General features: G+C 44.2%; 1 pseudogene; it reads right to left on the reverse strand.

Moving 5' to 3' along the window:
* Positions 1-14,691: 14,691 nt before the first annotated feature.
* LOC119368217 lies at positions 14,692-16,027 on the reverse strand (annotated as a pseudogene).
* Between the last annotated feature and the right edge of the window lie 3,836 nt (positions 16,028-19,863).

A 19,863-nucleotide genomic window follows, 5' to 3' on the forward strand; every position in this document is an offset into this window, starting at 1 on the left:
AAGGACTAGTAATTCATACTGATGCATGCAAGGGTCTTGAGACAGCTGTAGATGAAATTTACCCTGGGGTAGAGCACAGAGAGTGCATGAGACATCTGGCTCAGAATTTTTCTAAGAAATTCAGGGGGAAGTTCTATGACCAGCATTTGTGGCCTTGTTCATTGACTTATAGCATTAAGAAGCACAACTATCACCTGAGACAGTTGTGCACAAAACCCAAGGTGCAGGCTTATCTGGAAGAGCACCACACAAAAATCTGGGCCAGGGCACAATTCAATGATATCTGCAAGGTTGACTATGTCAATAACAACCTTGCAGAATCATTCAATTCCAAAATTAAAAAGTTCAAGGGTCTCCACATTGTGGACTTGTTGGATAAGATCAGGCAGTACTTAATGCAAAAATTTGGCCTTAGGAATAGCATAGAACTACAAAAATTCAATGGGCATATCATAATTCCTAGAGTTATGAAGATTTTGATGGCAAAATCCAAAGGCTTGGACATGACTTTAGTTAGGAGAAGTCCAACTGAAGCAGAGGTGACTGCCATAGACAAGGAGAAGAGGGAGTGGAGATACCCTGTGGATGTAGAGAAAAGAACATGCAGTTGCAGAAAGTGGCAAGTTGCAGGCCAGCCATGCATACATGGTCTATTCTTCATAACATCATTAAGAGGGGAAGCTAAAGAAATAGACCAGTATGTGCACAAGTACTTCTCAGTTGAAATGTTTAAAAAAACATATGCTGAGAACCTGCCTGCACTTGAAGGAAAACAGCAGTGGGATATTGTAGACCCTGGTTTCAAACTAAGTCCACCTGTACAGAACAAAGCTGCACCTGGCAGGCCAAGGAAGACAAGAATTAAGCCAGCAAGTGAAGGAAAAGGACTTGGTCCTAGGAAGAGAAAATGCAAGAGGTGTGGTGGCTTGGGTCACTTACTGAAAACCTGCAAAAAAGCCATTGATCCAGCATTTGGTGAAGAAGATGCACACTGGGGAGCTGACAATGCTGAAGAAGACCCTCCTAACCAAAATGCAGACCTACATGATAAACAACAAGAAGAAGAGGAGGCATACAGTGAAGATGAAGCTCCAGTGCAGCCTGCAGGTGAAGATGAAGCTCCAGTGCAGCCTGCAGGTGCAGATGATGCTCCAGTGCAGCCTGCAGGTGCACAGGATGCTCCAGTAGAGCCCCACAGTGAAACAAATGAGACAACAACACAAGCTTCCACAGTTCAAAGGTAATATTCCTCTTTGATTTATTTATGTGCCTTATTTATGTGCTTTTACCTGCAAATATCTCTTGTACTGTTACTAACCAACTATTTCTTCCCTATTTGTTAGCACACCAAGGAAGAACTATAAGAAGGCAGCAGAGAGAGGAGCATCTCCAATGGCTATCAGCAAGAAGAGGAAGCTTAACACTTCTACAAGTCTAGAAGAAGAACCTTGCTCAGTTACTGGCAGCAATGTAGATGCAAGAGTTGCTGCATGTGAAGAGCAAGTTCTCCCTCCAGTTGTTCCCCAAGTCCCTGTGAAACTGACTAGGAGCAGGGCTAGGGAGATGACAATCCCAGCTAGCAACACAAGGAGCAAGAAGGCAAAATATGGAAAATGAGTACTAATGTGTTGTGCAAGTTTGAAACTGTTAGGTTTGTTGTAATGTGTTCTTTTGGTTGCAACAAGATTGGTTGTGAACTATGTTCTTTTGGTTGTTGAATAATATCAAATGCTACTTGTGAACTATGTCTAGTTGCAGCAAGATTGGTTGTGAATTATGTTCTGTTTGATCTTTCTTTTCACAATACATGCATTTGGCAAATTGTTGCGTCCATAAAGCTTCATAACATAACATAACAACTGCTAGGTTCATACAACTTCATATGTTCATTACAGCTTCATAACATAACAAGTGCATTTGAGCTACATAGATCATAAACTAATGTGCATTCTGTGCACAGACAGCCATTGAGATTGCTAGAAAACAAATGAAAATGCTAGCAAACAACATTGTCCCTATGCACATAATTTCTTTCATTTTCTTCAACTCCTTGTTCAATGCACGATTCTTCTTCGCAAGATCAATTGATCTCTTCTCCAGGTGGTGACTTCTGATCCAGCTATGTTCGATCACTTCGTGCAGTTCTTCAAAGGCAAGACCAACACGTTCTGGAGGTGGTGGGTCAACCCAAACTGCCCATTCACATTCATCTGGCAACTGAATCAATAAATTTGATTAAAATTCTCCTTGAAAGTTAAATAAGAAAATGGAAACGAAAATGCAGTGCAAATGAAATCATACATCCAGAGGGCAACCCAAAAAACGACGTCCAGTGCTTGCGCCTCCCCAGGCGACACGACAAGCCGGGATTAGCTGGTGCCTCGGGCAACGATGCTTCGAGCGCGGCTCCAAGCCACAGTATGTCGAGTCTGCCAAGTAGAACTCGGAGCTGTGCTGAACAATGCCTACCCCATCCACCTAAATCAGGCCAAGATCCAGAAATTAACCCCCAAATCTAGCAAACCCTAGAAAAGCAGGGGACCAGATGAGCTATCAAACCTGTTCGGCTGTCGGCGGCGAGTTCTTCGACGAGATGGCCGACGTCGACATGGTCCTTCCCACCTCTCCCCACACCACGATGTCACACCTCTCTTCCCAGCCGCTTCTCTGTTTTCTTGTGAAGCGGGAGCTAGAAGACGACTAAACAGGTGGGGGGTATCAAACCCAGGGGCAAATGTGTCCAAAACGTCGAGCCGTCACGGTCAAACGGTGCTGACCAAGCGGAGCTGTGACAGAAGGGCATTCGAGCTGACGGAGGGGAAAAACTAAGGGCAAAACTGAGCATGCCCGAAAAGTAAGGGCAAAACCCGGGGGTGGGAACCAACTAGGGGCAAGAATGGAATTGTCCCTAAAATTAAAATTAAAGATTATGAGTTTCATGCTTTGTGTGATTTGGGTGCTAGTGTCTCTACTATTCCCAAAGCTTTGTGTGATTTGCTAGATTTCCATGACTTTGATGATTGCTCTCTAAACTTGCACCTTGCAGATTCCACTATTAAAAAGCTTATGGGAAGAATTAATGATGTTCTTATTGTTGCAAATAGGAATTATGTGCCCATAGAATTTATCGTTCTTGATATAGATTGCAATCCTCCATGTCCTATTATTCTTGGTAGACCTTTCCTTAAAACGATTGGTGCAATTATTGATATGAAAGAAGGGAATATTAGATTCCAATTTCCCTTAAAAAGGGCATGGAACACTTACCTAGAAATAAAATAAAATTACCATATGAATCTATCATGAGAGCCACTTATGGATTGCCTACCAAAGATGGCAATACCTAGATCTATCCTTGCTTTTATGCCTAGCTAGGGGCGTTAAACGATAGCGCTTGTTGGGAGGCAACCCAATTTTATTTTGTGTTTTTTGTTTTTGCTTCAGTTTAGGAATAAATAATCCATATAGCTTCTGTTTAGATGTGGTTTTGTATTTTAATTAGTGTTTGTGCCAAGTAGAACCTATAGGATAACCTACGATGATATTTGATTTGATTCTGCTGAAAAACAGAAACTTTGCATGCACGAATATAATTTTTTTAAATCACAGGAACGTGATTTTGCGTTGATTCTTTTTGCTGCTGTTCAATAAACAAATTTTCCAGGACTTCCTATTTTGGTAGAATTTTTAGAGTTCCAGAAGTTTGCGTTAGTTACAGATTGCTACAGACTATTCTGTTTTTGACAGATTCTGTTTTGCGTGTGTTGTTTGCTTATTTTGATGAATCTATGGCTAGTAAAATAGTTTATAATCCATAGAGATGTTGGAATACAGTAGGTTTAACACAAATATAAATATAGAATGAGTTCATTACAGTACCTTGAAGTAGTCTTTTGTTTTCTTTCTCTAACGGAGCTCACGAGATTTCTGTTGAGTTTTGTGTTGTGAAGTTTTCAAGTTTTGGGTGAATTCTTTTGATGGATTATGGAACAAGGAGTGGCAAGAGCCTAAGCTTGGGAATGCCCAAGGCACCCCCAAGATAATCCAAGGACACCAAAAAGTCAAAGCTTGGGGATTCCCCGGAAGGCATCCCCTCTTTCGTCCACTTCCATCGGTAATTTACTTGGAGCTATATTTTTATTCACCACATGATATGTGTTCTGCTTGGAGCGTCTTGTATTATTTGTGTCTTTGCTTGTTAGTCTACCACAATCATCCTTGCTGTACACACCTTTTGAGAGATCCATACATGATTTAGAATTTGTTAGAATACTCTATGTGCTTCACTTATATCTTTTGAGCTTGAAGTGTTGAAGTTTGTAAGTCCCGTAGCATGCACGTATGGTTAAAGTTGTATAACAAATTTGAAACATGAAGTGTACCTGGCTTGTGCATCCTTATGAGTGGTGGTAGGGGACGAGCGATGGTCTTTTCCTACCAATCTATCCCCCTAGGAGTATGCGCGTAGTACTTGATTTTTGATGGCTTCTAAATTTTTGCAATAAGTATATGAGTTCTTTTGACTAATGTTGAGTCCATGGATTATACGCACTCTCACCTTTACGCCTTTGCTAGCCTCTTCGGTACCATGCATTGCCCTTTCTCACCTTGAGAGTTGGTGCAAACTTCGTCGGTGCATCCAAACCCCGTGATACGATACGCTCTATCACACATAAACCTCCTTATATCTTCCTCAAAACAGCCACCATACCTACCTATTATGGCATTTCCATAGCCATTCCGAGATATATTGCCATGCAACTTTCCACCGTTCCGTTCATCGTCATCATGACATACATTACTTTTGTCATATTGCCATTGCATGATCATGTAGTTGACATCATATTTGTGGCAAAGCCCCCATGCATTATTTTTCATACATGTCACTCTTGATTCATTGCACCATCCCGGTACACCGCCGGAGGCATTCATATAGAGTCATATCTTGTTCTAAGTTTCGAGTTGTAATCCTTATGTTGTAATCAATAGAAGTGTGATGATTTTCATTGTTAGAGCATTGCCCAAAAAGAAAAAAAGAGAAAAAAAGAGAAAGGCCAAAAGAAAAAAAAGGAAAGGCCCACAAAAAAAGAGAAAAGAAAAAAAAAGAAAAAAAGGGGCAATGCTACTATCTCTTTTTCCACACTTGTGCTTCAAAGTAGCACCTTGTGCTTCATGTAGTGAGTCTCATATATTGTGCTTCAAAGTAGCACCTTATTCTTCATGTAGTGAGTCTCATAAGTTGTCTTTTTATACTAGTGGGAATTTTTCATTATAGAACTTGGCTTGTATATTCCTACGATGGGCTTCCTCAAATGCCCTAGGTCTTCATGAGCAAGCGAGTTGGATGCACACCCACTAGTTTTATTTTGTTGAGCATTCATAGCTCTAGTGCATCCGTTGCATGGCAATCCCTACTCCTCATGTTGACATCAATTGATGGGCATCTCCATAGCCCGTTGATTATCCTCGTCAATGTGAGACTTTCTCCTTTTTTGTCTTCTCCACACAATCCCCATCATCATATTCTATTCCACCCATAGTGCTATATCCATGGCTCGCGCTCATGTATTGCGTGAAGGTTGAAAAAGTTTGAGATTATTTGAGTATGAAACAATTGCTTGGCTTGTCATCGGGGGTATAGAAGTTGGGAACATCTTTGTGTGACAAAAATGAAGCATAGCCTAACTATATGATTTTGTAGGGATGAACTTTCTTTTGCCATGCTATTTTGAGAAGACATGATTGCTTTGATTAGTATGCTTGAAGTATTATTATTTTTGTGTCAATATGAACTTTTGTCTTGAATCTTTCGGATCTGAATATTCATATCACAATTAAGAAGATTTATATTGAAATTATGCCAAAGTATCACTCCGCATCAAAAATTCTTTTTTATCATTTACCTACTCGAGGACGAGCAGGAATTAAGCTTGGGGATGCCTGATATGTCTCCAACGTATCTATAATTTTTTATTGCTCCATGCTACTTTATATACTGTTTTGGACTATATTGGGCTTTATTTTCCACTTTTATATTAATTTTGGGACTAACCTATTAACCGGAGGCCCAGCCCAGAATTGCTGTTTTTTGCCTATTTCAGTGTTTCGAAGAAACAGAATATCAAACGGAGTCCAAGCGGAATGAAACCTTCGGGAACGTGATTTTCTCACCGAACGTGATCCAGGAGACTTGGACCCTACTCCAAGGAACAAAATAGGCGGTCACGAGGGTGGAGGGCGCCCCCCCTGGGCATGCCCCCTACCTCGTGGGCCCCCTGTTGCTCCACCGACGTACTCCTTCCTCCTATAGATGCCTACGTGCCCCCAACAGATCAGAGACGGAGCCAAAAACCTAATTCCACCGCCGCAACTTTCTGTATCCACGAGATCCCATCTTGGGGCCTGTTCCAGAGCTCCGCCGGAGGGGGCATCTACCACAGAGGGCTTCTACATCAACACCATAACCTCTCCGATGAAGTGTGAGTAGTTTACTTCAGACCTTCGGGTCCATAGCTAGTAGCTAGATGGCTTCTTCTCTCTTTTTGGATCTCAATACAATGTCCTCCCCCTCTCTTGTGGAGAACTATTCGATGTAATCTTCTTTTTGCGGTGTGTTTGTTGAGATCGATGAATTGTGGGTTTATGATCCAGTATTATCTATGGAAAATATTTGAATCTTCTCTGAATTCTTTTATGTATGATTGAGTTATCTTTGCAAGTCTCTTCGAATTATCCATTTGGTTTGGCCAACTAGATTGGTAGTTCTTGCAATGGGAGAAGTGCTTAGCTTTAGGTTCAATCTTGCGGTGTCCATACCCAGTGACAGAAAGGGTTGCAAGGCACGTATTGTATTGTTTCCATCGAGGATAACAAGATGTTTTTTTTATCATATTGCATGAATTTATCCCTCTACATCATGTCATCTTGCTTAAGGCATTACTCTGTTTTTAACTTAATACTCTAGATGCATGCTAGATAGCGGTCGATGAGTGGAGTAATAGTAGTAGATGCAGAATCGTTTCGATCTATTTGTCTCGGACGTGATGCCTATATACATGATCATTGCCTAGATATACTCATAACTATGCTCAATTCTGTCAATTGCTCAATAGTAATTTGTTCACCCACCGTAGAATATTTATGCTCTTGAGAGAAGCCACTAGTGAAACCTATGGCCCCCGGGTCTATTCTCATCATATCAATCTCTATCGCTTTATTTACTTGCTTTGTTTTTACTTTGCCTTTTACTTTTCACTTTGCATCTATCTATCAAAAATACCAAAAATATTATTTATCATCTCTATCAAATCTCACCCTCGTAAGTGACCGTGAAGGGATTGACAACCCCTAATCGCGTTGGTTGCGAGTAGCTATCGTTTTGTGTAGGTACGAGGGACTTGTGCATGGTCTCCTACTGGATTGATACCTTGGTTCTCAAAAACTGAGGGAAATACTTACGCTACTTTACTGCATCATCCTCTCCTCTTTGGGGAAATCCAACACAGTGCTCAAGAGGTAGCAATGGCAACAATACAATACGTGCCTTGCAACCCTTTCTGTCACTGGGTAAGGAATCCACAAGATTGAACCCAAAGCTAAGCACTTCTCCCATGGCAAGAAAGATCAATCTAGTAGGCCAAACCAAACTGATAATTTGAAGAGACTTTCAAAGATAACTCAATCATACATAAAAGAATTCAGGGGAGATTCAAATATTTCTCATAGATAAACTTGATCATTAACCCACAATTCATCGGATCTCGACAAACACACCACAAAAAGAGATTACATCAAATAGATCTCCACAAGAGAGGGGGAGAACATTGTATTGAGATCCAAAAAGAGAGAAGAAGCCATCTAGCTAATAACTATGGACCTGAAGATCTGTGGTAAACTACTCACAACTCATCGGAAGGGCTATGGTGTTGATGTAGAAGCCCTCCATGGTGGATTCCCCCTCTGGCAGAACACCGGCGACGGCTCCAAGATGGGATCTTGCGGATACAGAAGGTTACGGCGGTGGAAATTGTGTTTCGGGTGCTCCCTGGATGTTTTCGGGGTACGTAGGCTTATATAGGAGGAAGAAGTACGTCGGTGGCCGCCCGAGGGGCCCACGAGATAGGGAGGCGCGCCCTATAGGGGGGGCGCCCTCCTATCTCGTGGAGGCCTCGGCTGCTTCTTGACTTGCACTCCAAGTCCTCTGGATCACGTTCGTTCCAAAAATCACGCTCCCGAAGGTTTCATTCCGTTTGGACTGCGTTTGATATTCCTTTTCTTCGAAATACTGAAATAGGCAAAAAAACAGCAATACGGGCTGGGCCTCCGGTCAGTAGGTTAGTCCCAAAAATGATAATAATGTGTGAAATAAAGTCCATAAACATCCAAAAGGGGTAATATAATTGCATGGAACAATAAAAAATTATAGATATGTTGGAGACGTATCAACCATCAACATAAACCCAATTTGCACATATGGCATAGATGACAAGCCCATGGTTATTGGCATTTGTTTTTCTAGTGATGATATTGATATGCTCCCTTTGCATCATTTATCTACTATGCCATGCCATGATCACATTGTTCCAAGTATGCATTGTTTCGGATGTTATCCATTTTCTCCATATGATGTTTCCGCTATTGCTCATGAGGAGAACCCCATAGTTTCCTCATCCATATTAGGAGATTTTGATCCATCCCATACTTTGCATGATCCCACTACTTGTGTGCACCATATGCTCTCCATGAATAAACATGCTAGTGATGTGCCATATACTTGCATTCTCAATTTGTACCCCCATCGTGTCATACATAACAACTTTTCTTTCATGATGGATGACATGTTCTTATATCATGCATCAAATTTCTTTGAGCGATGCTATTCTTGTGCTAACTCACACATGCAAATACACATCATGATGGATGATGTGTACATTTACCATGCACACACTTTCTTTGGTTTGTGTCACTTTTGTGTAGGTACCCATGAATACTTGTCAACCTCGCAATCCCACGAGTTGACAAAACGAGCTCTAGAGAGCAATGATGATTTGGGATCCCGTGGATTGTCCTTACCACCGTTCCCTTCGCGCAAAGACTTCGCACATTTCTTCTACATGGCCCTCACTTGGCTATGGGCTATGGTCCATTACTTCTTCTATGCCCATCTTGCCATGTTCACCTTGCATGATATTCTCATTCCTATGCCTTTGCCATGCATTTGTGACCCCTGCTTTGCATTACACGTGATGATTGATTCTACTACTTGTATGTGTATTTTCAAGCTTGGTGGAGATATTGCTTGTTATTGCCATGTTCTACCTATGACCCATTCCTATGATGATACTACAATCTTGCTTTGCGTTCGTGCTCACGATATGTCATGTGCATTTCCTATATCTATTATTTGTTCACATGACATGATTGCCATGATTTCCTCTAGTGTGTTGCATTTTCGCTCCACTAGTTGGCAAGACTTGATTTCTATGCACTCTCATATTTCATGTCCCATTGATTGCTACATGCTTGCCTTGATTGCCTCGCACATGATGAACAATTGCTCTTTCTACTGTGTTGAGTGCCACTCGATTTTCACTACACCCTATCCACATTATGCTTGGATTGTCTTGCACTTGACGCATGTGTTTAGTTATATCATCTTCTTGGGTGTTGTGAATGACTCTTATGCCTACCATATACCGCTCATTGAGAGTCTTATGCATGCTTGCTACAACATTGAGGTAGATGCTTGTTTACTTGTCCCACATATTAGCATCTTTACCTCACCTTTGCATGATTGTTTCCATGATGCTTTTCCATGTGCCCAATTTATGTGCTTACATGCAATACCACACTCCCTTGTCACACCATATGCTATGCTTGATGATGACACTTGTTTGGTGAATCACCTCTTGGATGCTCAGTTTTGCTGTAACGCTAACCACATTTGTTTTTCCAAGTGTTTGTTCTACTTGTTCCTTTTGAAGGAATCACTAGACGGTGCGACATTGGAGAGTGCCCATTTCAAGCTTGAGGATGATGAGTACTTGGTGGTTGCCCACTTCTACACGGCGACGCCCTCTCTTTCCCATGGTGATGAAGATCATGATCCGTGGACGGATCTCTCCCAAGGGGGGGAGATGATGCGGAGCATCCCTCGCTCATCCCCATGGACTCTACTACAACTCGTCAAGCATCTCGAGGACCAATGACAAGAGCACGTGCACGCACCATCGAAACCGAGGTCACTTCTTTCCTCTTCGAGTTTCCTCCGGATTCACTTGAGAATGGGATTCTACCTCAAAGAGACGTGTTATGCATTCTTAGGTACTTCGGAGATCGTCACGAGAAAGCACGGAGGGACCACCAAGTTCACTAGAGACCTATGAAGGAGGAGAAGGAAGAAAGACGCACGACAAGAGAGAAGAAGGAGGAGCCCTGGACACCCCGGGTGCCCGGGCACTTTGGCCCCGGAGGCTGCCCGGGCACTTTGGCCCCGGAGGCCCGGCCCTTCCCCTGGCGCCGCTCCCAGTCGGCCCCGGGTGCCCGGCCGTGGAGGGCCCGGGTGCCCGCACCACCCCGGGCGCTGCCCCCAGCCACCCCCGGGTGCCCGGCCTTGGCCCCCGGGTGCCCGGCCTCCTGCGCCCAGCCGCCCACCGGGTGCTCGGCCCCTTGTCCCAACCGCAGCGCCACCCCGGGTGCCCAGCCACCTTTCAGCCGCGCCCCTGTACATGCCGGGTGCCTGGCCCTTTCGCCCCCGGGTGTCCGGCCGAACCTAGGTGTTGGTCCCTGACCGGTCCGGCTGCCCGGACCCCTTTGCACCGGGTGCCCGGACCTCTCCGAGGGCATGTGTGCCTTTTTGGGCTTTTCCCCTTGTATCCCTCTCCCCCTCTTATTTCGTCCCTAGACTATAAGTACCCCCCACCTAGCTCATTTAGGGGATAGCAAAGTATTGGATAGACAAAGAGAGAGCTTTGCTCATCTTCCTCTCATGGAGATCATGACCTCGTAAGGGAGAAGATCCTCTTGTGGATATCAAGACCCCATCTAGGGAAGGATCCCCATCATAGGATCATCAAGACCTCTCTCCTCATAGGATTGGGATGAACTAGTACCTTCTATCTTTCCTTTGTTGTCCTTGGATTCATTGTGACCTCTTGTGTGTTCTTGGATCTAGCATATGCGTGATTGGATCTAGTCAATTTGAGTGTTTCCCCTTTTTTGTGTTCTTCGTGTTCTTGGGGATTTCCCCTCCAATTCGTGAAGATCTCCACATAGGGTTGCACCCTACAACAGTTCGAGAGAAGAAGACACGTGATTGAGCGGTTGTTTGGGAGAGACGAGAAAAGATAGAGAGTTGTAGGATCAAACGAAGATGTAGTAATTAGGAGGCGCACATGATGCACCCGAACGATCCAACAATTGATTGGACGAGTAAACGTAATCATTCACCAATAACATAATAATACTAGCAAAAACTTTCCGACGCCATGCTTGCACACCCTTTTAGGCTATCATCCCATAATACTCGATGTTGAGAATAAGAGAATGTATTAATTTATCATTGTAGGACCAAAGATGTCGACTAAACAAGGATGAATAGGCGAGTACAAAACTTTAAACTTTTGTTAAGAAATTTAGGGAACGTGGATAAAGTAATTCTCTAAATATCCAACTAGATATGGCATCTATACAACGAGCAAACAAGCAATGATAACACAAGTGAATTGGATAGGATTATAATTAATTGGAACACTTGGAAAATAAGATGTATCACGCCGTTTGTCCAGGTTACATTTTGGATGACCCATATCGTGGTCGAACATCTGAGCCGGCAAACTGATGCCTGGCGATGTCGGTTTTACCGTTGGTCAAATAATGTGGGTCTATGGACTCCGGTTAGTTGAAATATAATAACTGCACCTAAGACTATGTGTGCTGGACTAGGGATCTCAATACAAGCGGACGAGAAAGATAAAGAGGCCATGTGCGCTCGGCCTCATATAGGCACTTTCGGATGTATCACTTCCTTTTAAGGAAAGCTAATCTATGTTGGATAGTTGTGGCATGTGGGGAACACAAAGTATCCCCACGACATAAAGTCACACCTTCTTGTCCTTGAACCTAGGCACACAAAGTATGATCTCAGTTCACTAGTGGTAGACCTTTTTGAGGGCTCACTAGTGGTAGACCTTAAGGTGACCACCAAACCTCACAAACTCTAGGAAACACACACACTTGGATCCTCACTGGTGAATCCTACCGTCCATGAGTGTCCAATCTCTGATTTATATGGTTGCACCATATAAAGTTTCTCATCAGTGTCACCGTTGAGAAACATTGCCTTCACATCCTCCTGTGTAACTCAAGAATAAAACATGCCACAAGTGCCATAATATTTCTTGAAGAGTCATTCGATGAAACTGGGGTGAAAGTCCCTTTCATAGTAAATGCCTTTCTTTTGAGTATTGACCTTTGCGACAAGAACAATCCTTATATCTTTCCATGTCACCTTTTGAGTTCCTTTTGGTCTTAAATTTTCATTTGGAACCAACGGGTTTCACACCTTTTCACATCGGGACGATATCTCATACATAATCGTCTACCATTGGCTTGAACTCCTCATTCATGGCCTCAATCACTTTTGCGAGTTCAAACTGTGCATGGCTTTGTGGAAATGTGTAGGATCTTCACTATTCCAGCATCAATTTCATGTTCTTGGAGAAAGACAATATAATCATCTAGAATTGCACCCCCCCCCCTCCCCCCTCATGGATCTCCTTAATGTGAGTTTGTCCCTCTAGAATTATTTCCAAAATGGAGAACAATGAACCTTTGTCGTGGTGTGTGGCAGTGCTAAATGGTGTCATTTGTTGCTGGTGTACTAGCTTTAGAGCATACCTAGCCGATCTTATAAATTTTGCCCCTTTATATCTTAACTTCTTACATTTGCCCCGTTAAAAAAACAAATCCTAACGAACTCTTAAATTTAGCTTTCTAAATAATCACACAAATTTGAGCATCGATAGCCCAATTTGATTCAAACTAACCAAAGATAGCACAACTAGGTTCAAACTACATTGCACAACACGAATTTAAACTAGTCGATTCGAACAAAATAATAATAAAAAAATCAATCATCTTCTCCGTCCTCTATTTCGGCCATGATCTTCTCTCAATTCATGCCCCCAGACTAGAGCCGAAGCAGGATACAGAGTCGCTAGACAAAAGCTCAATCACTTCCGGTCCGGTCTCCCCATTGGACGACTTGGTCTCGTCCTCATCGGCATCCCCCTGCTTGTAAATTTTGAGACGCCAGCGCTCCTCGGCGACGAGCTCCGGATACATCCGGTGAAATTCGGCCATGCCGTCTTCATCGGCGCGCGCTGCCTCAAACCTATTGAAGGTCTCCTAGTTCCCCCACAACTCGCGATGGGAGACCCATTAGGGGTCGTTGTCAGCGGCTGTCGGGACCTCGCGGCTACTGATGAGGAAGTTAATCTTCGCCCGGCTATTGTAGAGGGCCATCGTGTTCTTGTCGTGCACCCTCGCCACCAGCTCCATCAGCTGGAAGGATCCTAACCAGTACCAGACGCCGATGTCCGTGTCCTTTATTTTGGACACCCGTGTCCCCCCCCCCCACAATCGTTGCGGCACACCATGGTACTTCTTCTTAGGCGGCGGTAGTGGTAGGCCGGCGAAGGAGCGGGAGGGGGGCGCCCTGGCGGCCTTGGGTCAGCTGCGCGTCGTGACGTGGATCCGCGCTTCGAATCAGTGGCAGCGTCCTCTGATGGCTAGATCCTGCCATCGGCGTCGGGCGATTGGAATCATGGGATGAGGTGTGGGGTGGCTGTGGTGGCAGGCGAGAGCGTTGGCAGGGGGTCTGGGGTGGGTTTGGGCATTGGTGCGGTGCGGATAAGGAAGAAGGGTGACGCGGGAAGGGATTTGCCCCCGGTGAAACGGCCCTACTCGAGTAAATATAAGCGGCGGCAGCGGCGATGAGTAATTTTTTTTCCTTCTCTAAAGGTGATAAGGGATCAGCCAGGTGCGGTTTAACCCCTCAAAACCAGATTTTTACTCCTTTAACCAGGTTTGAGGGATCGGCTATAAATGCTCTTAGCATGTCTTTTTTCGGTGTATTGTCCCTTTTTTCTCTATTAATAATTTGGCTATGTGTGTTCTCGATGTCTTAGGTACTTTGTTGACATTGTACTAACATGTATGCCATAATTGGTATATATATATAGACACACACTTTGTATGAAAACACTGAAAATATGACGTCAAATTTCTAGGCACGATAAATCTGACATTTTTCATGTCAATTTGCATTGGTGTGATGATAACAAATTTAGTTTGCAAGCACAATAATTTTCTGACAGAGATAAACTAAGACGAATTTGTCACCCAACTAAACTTGCCATCCTCAAAGAATTTAATTTGCCCATGGTAAAAAAATCTGACATGAGATTTGTAGTGGGGTCCTTAAGCTATTGTCTTTTGATTGAAAAACTAAAGACACATCTAGATATGATATAGTTATGTCACATCTAAACTGATGTCCATTCTGTTTGTGGTTAATTTTTTTTGTTCTAATTTTTTTATTACGGCATTATATATTTATGGAAGTTTAGATGTGACATCCTTAAAAAACATCTAGATGTGAATTAGACAAACAGAAAACTAAAATCGTACTCAATTATCTACGGCGACCATGGAGTGATCGCGTCTTGAACCACTCCCAACAATGGTGCTCGCTCGACCATTTCACGTCCACGCCACCTCCGGCACAGCCATGAGATGCTGAAACGGGTTCGGCGGAGGAGGAATGTACATCTCCCCTTCCAGCATCTTCACTACTGTGCCCATGGTCGGCCTCGCCTTCGGCAGCTGCTGCACGCACCAGAACGCCACCTCGCACATACTCCTCGCCGTCTCCCTGCCCTTCTCCTCCTCCGCGCTGCCACGGCTATCAACGACCTCCGCGAGCTCGCCGCACTCGTATTTGGCCCACGCCAGCTTCGGGAACCACCGCCGACTCTCCGGCGCCGCCTCGTCGAAGCTCCTCCTCCGGCCGAGGATCTCGAACAGGAGGATGCCGAAGCTGTACACGTCGCACTTCTCGGTGACGCCCACCTGCATCCACAGCTCCGGCGCGGCGTACCCGGGTGTGCCACGCATCCCCGAGACGGTCGCGTGCGTGTCCGCCCGGTTCATCAGCTGCGCGAGGCCAAAGCCGGCCACCTTGGGAGCGAGGCCGACGTCGAGGAGCACGTTGCCGGGCTTGACGTCGTAGTGCACGATCTTCTGTTGGCACTCCTCGTGGAGGTACCGGAGGCCCCTCGCGACACCGACGGCGATGCCGTACAGAGTTGGGAAGCCCACGACGGCGGCAGAGTCGAAGAGGTAGGCGTCGAGCGCGCCAGGCTCCATGTGCTCGTACACCAGCGCGCGCACGTCGGCGTCGAAGCAGAAGCCGAAGAGCCTGGCGAGGTTGACGTGGTGGGTCCTCCCGATGGTGCTCACCTCGGCCATGAACCGCTCCTCGGAGCTCCCGTCGTCGCGGCCGGCGTGGAAGCGCTTCACAGCGACCGGGAGTCCGTTCGGGAGCACGCCCCTGTACACGACTCCCGACTTCCCGAGCCCCCGGCGCCGATCCTGTCTGAGTAGTTGTTGGTGAACCCCCAGAGCTGCCGCGCGGTGAACCGGATGGGCTTGTCGCCGGCGATCTCCTTGAGGAACCCCTCGACGGTGGCGTCCCGTATCTGGGAGTCCGGCACCACCGCGTGCAGCAACGTACCAGTAGTGATCCCCGCCGTCTTGACGCTCGCGGCGATGATGCTGATGGCGGGGACGTCGTGCTTCTTGACGTGCCTGTACACGACGTAGACTACGGCGACGGTTGCTCCGAAGCTCAGCACCATACCAACTGCGACGGCGACAAGAACATACACGCATGAGCAAAATGTATAGCAGAACAACTGTGGATTCCAAAATTTTGATTTGCGCGCTCACCTATGGCAATGGACATGACACGACGGAACTGAAGGTGGTGGCGGCCCCTTTGCCATCATCGTCGTAAGATCCAATTACTAAACAGTATAACTCAGCTAGCTAAGAGCCTCCACGGCGATTTGACTGTCTCAACCCTCGGATCTTCAAACCTACGATGCAGATCAACTCTGGTCGTCTCAGGTCGCCCGTGTCGCACGGACCGTCTCGCGGGCCGCTTCTCCGCAGAACGACCTGATAGTTCTCTCCTTATTTGGGCCGTCGAAGGCCCACTTCTATCCAGCTGGATGGCCCATGTCGTACATGTTCCAGCGCTATCCCTCCTCTCCAGACGAACAGTTTCTCTGTTCCTCGCCGCCGCCGCCGTTTGTTCCTCCTCTATGCGCCGGCTTCCTTCGTCCTCGATGCACCGGCGTTCTACCGTGGGCGAGCATTTGCTGCGCGACAGCATGCGCGCCAGTGTGGTACTTTTCTTCTGTAGCCCCTTGTTGTTGTTTTCATTTCGACACCCCTGAACGCTTGCTCCCCTTCCACACACACCTCTCTCTCTCTCTCTGCAGGCGGCGGCGATGGCCGCTCCGTACGGAAGGGACGCAACAAAAAAGACAGGACTTCACCGATAGGATGACGACGGGTGCATGCGACCTAACCCTTAGGTTCTACTCGTATGTTGGAAGGGTGTGGATGAACAAGATAGGAGAGGAGGTAAGAATGGAGATTAAGGGAGTAGATGGGGCGCCCCGTTCAAGCTGGAAGTAGCGACTGACCCTTCCATTGGCAAGGAGTTGATGTCCAAAACCTAGCAGCACTATATTGAACGCAGCTCCAGTTCCGTGATCCTTGGTTGATTTGATGTGTGCCAGCCTTCCATGGATTGCAAGCTGCTGCTCTGTTTCAAAAAACAAAGCTGCTACTTGTTATTAAATTATTCCTTGCGGAGAACCAATTTTTGCTTGATCTGTTGAAATATGTTTATCAAGTGTTTGTGCTCTATAGTAGTCTAGAATCCGTGACCATCTTTGTCCGATGTGTGTGTTACAGATATGGTTGGCTAGATGAAATTTTTAATTAGTTTGGCTAGATGATTTAATAACCATTCTTCGTATCAATTCTTCCTGGTTTAATATCTCCAAATTCCATCAATCCTGTTTTTTTTATCTTGTTGGATATCTGCGGCAAAAGAAATAAAACTCATGATTGGATATATACTACTAGAACCAAAGGCTCCCTTAACTGATGTTACTGCAAGTCTGCAATACAATATAAGGCTACATAATCTAGACCGCTTACTGTTACATTTGCAATTAACTATAGTTGCAAGCTAGGACATTGATATATAACTGCATTTTGTCAACAAAATTGTAGGTACTGTTTATTTGCTTAGGATGACGCAAGGATATATCCATCTCTTTTGTGTTGAATGGTAGGACATTTGCAAATATCCAAATGGTGCAACCATGAACATGACTATTTTTTTAAACAGCATCATAAATTCATAATTACTGTTTGAGCTGATTGTTTGCTATATTTTGCACTTCCTCACTAAAACTGAAATCCAGATTTATTTTTCGTTGATGTAGATATGTTGATATATAAACAACAAGGGACTCAAAATTTCTAAACTATACTCAGAGGATATTGTCCATTCACATGTTATTTCTAAAATTTATAACAAATGTTTTTAAACAATGGACAGGAGCTCCTTTAATCTTTAAAGAAAAGTTTACAGAACGAACTTCACGTAGCAAGCTCATACAACACCAAACCAAGAATCAATTAGTCTAAAAAGAAGAAGCTACTACTTTACTGCTTCTTGAGCCAAAGCGACAGGTTCATTGTATTCATATCCTCCATCTCTTCTTTTATTCCTCTATATTAGCAGACCATAGGTTGACATGGAGAGCGTACAACTTTAAAAAAAAATATGGACATCTCATGGATAATTTATCACGGTAAGTAACTTGCCCTAATGGTTTTCCACTGTCTAAGCTTCTTGTGGTAGAAAGTAGAGCTCAATACATGCTATAGTCCACACGGCCTTCCAAAGCGAAGTATACTGCCAGGAATTTGATGTGATAATTATCTTTTGTGCCCTACCAAAAAGTTTGACCATACTATTGTAATCGCAGGTGGCAATTTTCTGCAGTTACCAGGTTTATTAGATCACTTTGATGAACTGAAGCTAATTATGATGGACTCCATATGATGTTTGTTTCCATGAGATGAGTGGTGTTTTAATACAATCCAGCTTTACATAACTTCCTTTTGTTTGGTGCTATTCCCAACTAAAGATATATGGTTTCCCCCTTGCTACTCCTCAACTATTTATAACTTGTCGGACAAAAAGAGAGATTACAGGAGCTATAATACACTTCATTATTTACCTTTTTTCTTTACCATGTTGCCTTCTATGTAATATTCATGTCTATAATAGAGATAATTGAGCCTTTTCACTACACATCCATCTCTCTGTATATTACACGCTTCATTGTTCCAACCACATTATGTATTGCCTTTGATTTGTTCTTTTCTGTTGAAGCTTTTATGTTCAGTGAGGAGAAAAACTTCAGTGGTTTGTATTCCTGACCGTTGGTCAGTTTTGAATATACAAGGTAGAAGTCTCTCTCTTCTTTTTTTTTCAAAAGAAAAGAAAAGAGGTTGCGTCCTTGACGCTTATTTCGAATGTTACTTTAAACAATTTCTTCCCGCTGATTATATGTGATATGCTAAAGAAATTAAGTGAACGACAGTTTATGTGTTCATCCTTTTTATACTGTTACCTTGTGTCTATATATTATGTTTGTTTGTGGGTCATCTTTGACTGTTTATTGAAAAGCACAAACATAATCAACATAGTACCTTTCATCACTTGCGGATCTGATTCAGTGTATGAACGCATCAGATCAGTCCATCCTCCCAAAACATTCCTTTGTGCCTTGTTCGCTTGCGAAAGGTTCAATAATGCTCAATCATTTATGTTGAAGTATTGGACTAATGTATTTTCTCTCTCTTTCTGTTATGTCCATATTTTCTCATATATTTGTATTGTTCTTCCAATAAAATGCACGGGCACGGCAACGCGTGCCTTTATGTTCTAGTTTCATTTGTAGCAGCAGTAGTTCCTTGGTGACATCAATAAGATCGTGACTTCTTGATCCGACGACGACGTTTCCATAAACTAAGTTTTTGCACTCTTGTATGTACTGATGTACTATCAACCACGGTATTATTACGCGCAATTGCGCGGAAACTGTCTTTAATCCTCTTCACCTCTTGAATTGATCGAACCAAGTCAACCAACGGATCACTGTAGTATGTGCTATTTTCAGGTTCAGATTTTGAGATGGTCTTTTTTTTTTTGGATTTTGAGACGGTCGATCAGTAAGTTTGTTGTCGAGTAGAAGTTGCAAGCCAATGCTTCCATGCTCCGCTCTTGCTCCCACAAGGTTGTCGTGTGCAAAGGGCACTTAAGTTTTGGTTTCCGGTGCCTCCCATCGCAGACGCTGACGCCGGTCTATTTCGTCTTCTGTGGTCTTAAGACCATGGAGGCGTGGTGGATCTTGGCCTTTGCAAGAGGTCTTCATTTTTAAATGTTTTTTTTAATTTTGTTAGAGTTTGTGTCCTGCTCAAATAGACGAGACGACAACGGTTCTCTCAAGATGAAATAAGATTCTCACTGCGTGGCCCCCGTCCTGGTGGTGCTTCTAGCGTCGTTGGTGGTCGTGTGGATGTTTGTCTTCAGCGGATCTCGTGGGATTCAATCCGCATTTGTCTTCGATGGATCCACATGGATCCGGTCTTCATTAGATCGTGTTCGTGTGTTTACAGGTTGGATTCTTCCAATCTATGCTTCTT

The sequence above is a fragment of the Triticum dicoccoides genome, chromosome 2B, assembly GCF_002162155.2.
Source record: "Triticum dicoccoides isolate Atlit2015 ecotype Zavitan chromosome 2B, WEW_v2.0, whole genome shotgun sequence".
NCBI lineage: Eukaryota > Viridiplantae > Streptophyta > Magnoliopsida > Poales > Poaceae > Triticum > Triticum dicoccoides.